We start from the raw sequence: 8,212 nt of genomic DNA on the forward strand, positions 1-8,212 counted from the left end.
CACTGGATTTTGCCCCGGTGAGGAATGGAATTTTTCATTCTGTGTTGTTCCTCTTTCTCAGACAATTTACCACCTGACTGGAAGAATCAAGAGCTCCCAGGGCCAGGCGACTGCCCTTGGGGCTTTAACTCAAGGCCGTCTCTGGTCATTACTTCTGGCTCAGCCTGACTTTTGCGACACTTCACTGTCTCACTGTAGACTGCAAAGTGTGGGAGGGGGCGGTCACAGGGCAGCGCGATTCAGCAAACAAGGAGTACTGGTTTCCAGGAGGTCCTTGTGGATCCCTGAAAGACAGGCTTATGGGCTGTTAACAACAGGTTTCATGGCCAGGCCGTGGTGGTGCACACCTTTAATCCCACTCAGCAGGCAGATTTCTGAGTTCGAGGCCAGCCTGTTCTACAGAGTGAGTTCCAGGACAGACAGGGCTATACAGAGAAATTCTGTCTGGAGAAAAAAACAAAAAACAAAAAACCAAACCCGGAGCTTTGTATGGTCCTCTTGTCCACGCTCGCAGTCACTCCGCCACCATGCCTATGTTCATCGTGAACACCAATGTTCCCCGTGCCTCCGTGCCAGAGGGGTTTCTGTCGGAGCTCACCCAGCAGCTGGCGCAGGCCACCGGCAAGCCCGCACAGTACATCGCAGTGCACGTGGTCCTGGACCAGCTTATGACTTTTAGCGGCACGAACGATCCCTGCGCCCTCTGCAGCCTGCACAGCATCAGCAAGATCGGTGGTGCCCAGAACCACAACTACAGCAAGCTGCTGTGCGGCCTGCTGTCCGATCGCCTGCACATCAGCCCGGGCCGGGCCTAACATCAACTATTACGACATGAACGCTGTCAACGTGAGCTGGAACAGTTCTACCCTCGCTTGAGTCCTGGCCCCACTTACCTTACCTGCATCGCTGTTCTTCGAGCCTTGCTCCACGCAGTGTTCTGTGTTTATCCACCGGTAGTGATGCCCACCTTCCGGCCGGAAGAAATAAATGGTTTATAAGAGAAAAACAAAACAAAACAAAACAAAACAAAAAACCAAACCCAACAGGTTTCACACTTTCACACTGAAGTTGCCCGGTGCAGTAGGTGAGCGTGGGTGGGGATGGGGACTTGGAGGAAGAATTTCATTAATTTTCTAGAACCTGTACTTCTTTTCTTTTTCTTTTTTTTTTTTTTTTTTTTTTTTTTAAAGATTTATTTATTTATTATATGTAAGTACACTGTAGCTGTCTTCAGACATTCCAGAAGAGGGCGCCAGATCTCGTTGAGGATGGTTGTGAGCCACCATGTGGTTGCTGGGATTTGAACTCTGGACCTTCGGAAGAGCAGTCGGGTGCTCTTACCCACTGAGCCATCTCACCAGCCCTTCTTTTCTTAAAAAAATCAAAACTTGTGATTTGGATGTGACCGTCCTCCAGGCTCATATACTTGGCTCAGATTCTGCGTCAACTGCCGGTGCACTATTGGAAAACTGCCGGACGCTTAGGGCAGTGGCCTTCAACCTTCCTGACGCTGTGAACCCTCAATACAGTTCCTCATGCTGGGAGGGTAATACAAATATCTGATATGGAGGTTGACTTAGGCTACCTCTGTGAAAGACTGTTTAACCACCAAAGGGGGCATGACCACTGTTTCAGGGGCTTGGAACCTCACTGGAGGAAATGTGTTGCTGCAGGTGGGCCTTGAGGTTTTATTGTTCTCAGTTCCTCTCTGCTTCTTCACTAGGATCCCAATGTGGACCGCCTCCTGCTGCCGTGTCTCCCCCATGATGGGCTGAATTCTTCCCTGTTCCTCCCTTCCTCCCCATCCCTCTTTTTGTTGTTGTTGTTGTTGTTGTTTTGTGGTTTTTTTTGGTTTGTTTTGTTTTTCCTCGAGGCAGGGTTTCTCTTGTGTAGCCCCGGCTGTCTCGGGACTCAGTCTATAGACCAGGCTGGCCTCAAACACAGAGTTCTTCCTCCCTCTACCTCCCAAGTTCTAGAATTAAAGGTGTGTGCCACCACCTCATGGCCCATCCCTTCCTTCTTAATCAAAAGGCAAAAGAAACCTTTCCCCTAGCAAGATTTTGCTGAAAGGACCCAGATATAGATGTCTCTTGTGAGATGATGCCGGGGCCTAGCAAACACAGGAGTGGATGTTCACAGTCAGCTATTGGATGTATCACAGGGCTCCCAATGGAGAAGCTAGAGAAAGTACCCAAGGAGCTAAAGGGATCTGCAACCCTATTGTTGGAACAACATGATGTACTAACCAGAACCCTGGAGCTCTTGTCTCTAGCTGCATATGTATTGAAAGATGGCCTAGTCGGCCATCAATGGAAAGAGAGGCCCATTGGACTTGCAAACTTTATATGCCCCAATATAGGGGAATGCCAGGGCCAAAAGAATGGGAATGGGTGGGTAGGGAAGTGGGGGGCGCTATGGGGGACTTTTGGGATAGCATTGGAAATGTAATTGAGGAAAATATGTAATAAAATATTAAAAATCAAAAAAAAAAAAAAAGAAACCTTCCCCCCCCCCCCGCTGTGAGCAGCTTCTTGTCGGGTTTTGGTGACGGGGGTGGGGGTGGGTGGGGGGGGTGGGGGGGTGGGGGGGGTGGGGGGGTGGGGAAGAACTGTTTTCTAGCCTCTGGGCATGGTAGTCAGCTTCTGTAACAAAGAGGGAGACAAGCTGGACACGAAGGCATACCCTTGCAATCCCAGCACTTAGAAGACTGAGGCAGGAGGATTCCCATGAGTTTGAGGCCAGCCTGGGCCACAGAGGGAGACCCTGTCTTGAACAAACCTTAGTTTTTGAGACAGGGTCTCTTGCTGGAACCTGGGCTCACCCACTCAGCTAGACTGGCTGGCTGCGGAGCCCAGGGATTCTTCTCCACTTCCCTAGAATAGGAATTCCAAGGGTGCTACCACATGTGGGTTTTACACACATTCTGGGAATCAATGAATAAGTTGGGTATACACCCATTGCAGAATCCTACATATTATCACATGAATGTGCCTCAGGATGGAAATGTCTTGCACAGAAGGCAAGTAACAAAGTGATGTGTTCTAGGCTGGAGAGATGGATCAGGGGTTGAGAGCGCTGGATGCTCTTCCAGAGGTTCTGAGTTCAAGTCCCAGCAACCACAGAGTGGCTCACAACCATCTGTAATGTAATCTGGTGCCTCCTTCTGGCCTGTAGGTATACACGCAGGAAGGAAGCTGTCTACATTAATCATCATCATGATAATAATAAGATAAAAATAATGTGCTGGGCAGTGGTGGTGCATACCTTTAATCCCAGCACTCGGGAGGCAGAGGCAGACGGATTTCTGAGTCTGAGACCAGCCTGGTCTTCAGAGTGAGTTCCAGGACAGCCAGGGCTACACAGAAAAACCCTGGCTCAAAAAAAAAAAAACCAAAATAATAATAATAATAATAATAATAATAATGTGCTTTATAGGATTTAAAGCACAGAGAGCACAAGGCACTGTGAGGTGCAGAGGCCGTGGCCATGCACAGGAACACGTCAGTAGAAAGATACATTTGGGGGTGGGGTGGGGCTGGAGAGATGACTCATTGGTTAAGAGCACTGACTGCTCTTCAGAGGTCCTGAGTTCAATTCTCAGCAACCACATGGTGGCTCACAACCATCTGTAATGGGATCTGATGTTCTCTTCTGGTGTATCTGAAGACAGCTACAGTGTACTCATATAAATAATAAATAAATCTTAAAAGAGAGAGAGAGAGAGAAAGAAAGAAAGAAAGAAAGAAAGAAAGAAAGAAAGAAAGAAGAAAGAAAGAAAGAAAGAAAGAAGAAAGAAAGAAAGAAAGAACTATACATATGACCCCTTGACCTTCTAAAGGCAACCCTGGGTGATTGTGACTGAGCTGAAGGCAAACCGAGAAAGTAAGGCCGCTGGGCCCATTCACCTTGGCCTCTGACCTCATCTGCATGACCTCCTCCCTGTTTTGAAGTTCAGTTGAGTGCGTTCTTGTTGCTGCTGTTATAAAGAGAAACCCTGTCTCGAAAAAGCAAAACAAAAAACAAACCTGTCACTCTGAGACTGCGTGGTAAAGGGCACCCTTGGCACCCAGCACTACCACAGCTGTCACTTACTGGAGACTGCCTTGTCTTGCCCAATCTCAAGTAGTTGAGAGATTGTTATCTCTGTCTTACAGATAGGCAAAAGGGATTGGCAACTGATGTTCCAACTACCCAACATGACCTGCAATGTGGGCCAAGGATTAGGGGCTGGCTTTGCATTAGGTGTATAACAATGTTTTTCTTCCTTCCTTCCTTCCTTCCTTCCTTCCTTCCTTCCTTCCTTCCTTCCTTCCTTCCTTCCTTCCTTCTTTTTCTTCTTCTTCTTCTTCTTCTTCTTCTTCTTCTTCTTCTTCTTCTTCTTCTTCTTCTTCTTCTTCTTCTTCTTCTTTTCTTCTTCTCCTTCTCCTTCTCCTCCTCCTCCTCCTCCTTCTCCTTCTTCTTTTTGGTTTTTTTCGAGACAGGGTTTCTGTGTATAGCCCTGACTGTCCTGGAACTCACTCTGTAGACCAGGCTGGCTTCAAACTCAGAAATCCACCTGCCTCTGCCTCCCAAGTGCTGGGATTAAAGGCGTGTGCCACCACCGCCCAGCCAATGTCTTTCTTTTAATGTTACATTTTATTTATTATCTTTTAGGTGGGTGCTTCTGGGTCATGCTGTGGTCAGAGGACAATTTGCTGGAGTCACGTCCCTTCTTTCATGATGTGGGTCCCAGGGATGCAACTCAGGTTGCCATGCCTGGCAGCAGGTGCCCTTACCCACCTCGCCAGACCTATGCTAAAAATTTAAGATTAAGATTATGATAATTCTTTAGTACTTTAAAAACATGTTACACCACCATATTCTGTCACAATTTATTTTCTCCTTCTAAATAATCATAGATATTACTTTTATGTCACCTTTTCTAATCTTTGCATGCATTTGGTTAAAACTTCCCTAAGATAGCACATTATATGGTTAGTAGGTCAACTATTTTTTTTTTAATTAAAATGAGGATATGGGATAGTTGAGCTGGTAGAACACTTGTGTGTAGGCCTGACAACCTGATTTCTACCCCTGGGTCCAACAAGGCAACAGAACAGAACTGACTCCTGAGAACAGAATGTGGTATGTGCACACCTGCGTGTGAGTGCAAGCATGCCCAGTACACTAAATAAATAACTTAAAATGAAGATATCTTTAAATAAAATGCTGTCAATGCTCTTCTTGCTGTATCGGCTTTTTATTAACACCAGAACAATAGATATTATGTTACAAAGTTACTTTTGGGCTTCAAGTGATTTTTGTTTTTTTAAATAGGTTGTTTCTCAATAGTCCAGGCTGGCCTCAGACTTGCGTCAGTTCTCCTGTCTCAGCCTCCAGAGTCCTGGGCTTGCAACTGTGAGACACCACGCTTGAGAAGTAGGTGAAAGTTTACTGGACCGGTTTGTGTTAAAGAACTCCTTTAGCATCTTGACGTAGCAGTCATGTTCTGGGTGAGTCTTGCTTGCTGGGATGAGGTAGAATGGTCTTGTAAATGCTCAATGTAAACACTAGAGGGTGCTGTGGACCCATGTTTGGTTTGTTTTGGTAGCATTAAGTGTAATTACTTCATTGTTCAAGTACAAACCCTTTTAATTCAATATGTTTCTCAAAGCATTGCCCCCAATTGGGCTTTCATCGAGTAGCCCTAACCTAGAAGGGTGTCTAAAATTTTATTTTCTCCATTTGATTTTGGGAAAAAGGTTTTGACAATTTCATCCAAGAGTCACTGAAACCCAGGTATCATCGCATCCCATCTGTTACTTTTCTTCCCTTTCTCTGTCTCTCGGCTTCCCGTCTTCCTCTCTCTTCACTCTCCTTCCCATTTTTACTTGCTGTCCTCACCCAGGCATGTAAGCGGAGTCCAGAATCGTCATCTTCTCTCACTCAAACTGGTGCTTGCTGCTTTAGCTTAGCCAGCTGGCCAGAAAGCTCCCGTGATCCTCCTGTCTCTACTCCAGCACACTGCATCGTGCCTGACCTTTCACCGGGGTGCTAGAGATTGATCGTGGGCCCTCATGCTTTGGTGACAAGCACTTTACCCACTGGGCCATCTCCCTGGTCCACTGAAGGTTCTTCAAACTTGGGCGTGATAAGGGTTAGCAAAAACACCTGAGGGGTTCTGTTAGAATCCTGCAGTTAGAACGCCAGGATCGACGGACCGATTCCTAACCGCTGTGAGTCTCAGTTTCTCCACTGGTCAAATTTGGAACCAATGGGAGGGGCACGTCAGCGGTCCTGATTAGAACTAAGCGATCTCACAGAAGGAAAGCACTGCGTACAGCTCCCATCCGGAGGCGCTCCACCGAGGTTCAGCTCTGTCTGAGCTCAAGGGTGCAGCATCGACTCTTTAGGCGCTAGAGGAGCCAAGTGAGGTGTGGCGCTGTTCCTGTGTCCGTGTCCTGTCCCCCTCCCGCCCCCCAGCAGTCAGGTCAGTCCTATGCAGCCCGCAGTGTGACTCAGGCCTTGTACTTAGCCACGGGTTGGTACTCAGAGAGATTTAAGCCAACCCCACTCTGGTGGCTTAAATCCTTCCCGGTCAGGCAGGAGGCAGAGCTGGTGGCTGTACTCTGCTTCTTGATTGTGGGGGTAGGGTGGAGATAAAGACAAATGGAGGGGGTGAGGAGGAGCTGGCTCAGCCGGTATAGAATTTGCCATGAAGATATGAGAAGCTAAGTTCCGATCTCATGTAAAATGCTGGGGTGGGGGCGTGGGCCTGAAACCCCAGTTCTGGGAAATGGAGGCGGGAGGATCTAGAAGGCGCACTTGCCAGCCAGTCTGCCACCTTGGTGAGATCCATGCTCAGCAAGAGACCTTGTCTCAAAAAATAAGGTACAGAGCAAAGGAGGAAGATAGTAGACATCAACTCCAGCCTCCACGGGTACGTGCACACATGCAAGCACACACTTCGCATGAGTGCATAAACAAACGCGCATGCACACACAAGTGGCGGGGTACAAGCTGCTTTCCTAGGGCTAACGCTGTTCTGTCTTTCAATTGGTTGTGCTAGTTTCCTTCTGTTGCTGTGACAAAAGACCCAGGCCAAAAGCAACTCGGAAAAAGGGGCTTGTTTTAGTTCACAATTCCAGGTTACCGTCCATCACTACAGGAAAATCACAACAGCAGGGGCTTGGGATAGCTGGTCAGTCACACCCACAATCCAGGGTGGAAAAGAAATGAACGCACACCCCCTTGTTTGCTTGTCTGCCTGCTTGTGCTCAGCTTGAGGGCTCCATTCTCCTTCACTGCCTAGGGAATGATGCCACCCACAGGAGACTGGGTATTCCTACAGCAATTAATATAATAAAGGCCCTTTCCCCCCACGCCCCCCCCCATGCTCACAGCCCAACCCACTGTAAACAACCACTCACTGATGCTTTCCTCCCAGATGATTCTAAGTGGTGTCAAATTGGCAATTTCGCGGTGGAATTTACAAGTTTTTACAGAGATTACTGGGAATATGGAATTTAGATCTGTCCGTTGTCTCTTCTGTGGATCTTGTGAGAATGATTGCTCTATGCAACTATCCCAAATCCCACCTGGTGGGTATTCTGTCACCTTGTGGCCCCATTTGCTAACCTGGATTGGATCCTGGGAGCCACCGTCAGTAAGCTGGTGACTGAGCAGGTGTAGGACCAGTGGGATCTGTCCCTTCTTAGCCTTTCATTCTGTTTTTGTCTTGATAGACAGATAGGTGTGGCTATCGTGTGTTTGTGGGTTTCAGGTCCATCTCTGCACTCCCTAAAGCACTCTTGGAATTTTGAGCTTGTGGTCTTGTGAGGAATTTTTGTCCGTGCATATCAGACCAAAGTCACGGTGGGCGGGTGTGTGTGTGTGCAAACCCCACACCTCCAAAAGGAACCATCAGCTTTCAGGGGGGAAGGAACCCCATCTCCCTATCAAAGCCTTGTAGACTTAAGAAACCACCAAGGATGTTCAAGAGGGGCCTTTGTGTTTAACTTGCATGGATGCCCACCCCCCAACCAATGGATCTGAGGGGTGATCCGGAGCTAGCACCGGTGTGAGGGGTCGGGGGAAATCAGACAACCATGGAGTGGGCAGCTGGCTTCAGCCTTAAATTATTGCCTCTGAGTGACCTGAGCAATTGCTACAAAAGCAGGTGGCCAGGGGTGGGGTGGAGGGAGTGGGGGTGGGTGGTTGCCACCAGGGGTCA

At 48.0% G+C, this 8,212-nt stretch overlaps 1 pseudogene; it reads left to right on the top strand.

Moving 5' to 3' along the window:
* The first annotated feature begins 491 nt into the window (after nucleotides 1-491).
* Nucleotides 492-876, top strand: LOC110308676 (macrophage migration inhibitory factor pseudogene; annotated as a pseudogene).
* The last annotated feature ends 7,336 nt before the right edge of the window (nucleotides 877-8,212 follow it).

This window comes from Mus caroli, unplaced genomic scaffold (genome assembly GCF_978045245.1).
Source record: "Mus caroli unplaced genomic scaffold, Mus_caroli_1 scaffold_15, whole genome shotgun sequence".
NCBI classification, from domain to species: Eukaryota; Metazoa; Chordata; class Mammalia; order Rodentia; family Muridae; genus Mus; species Mus caroli.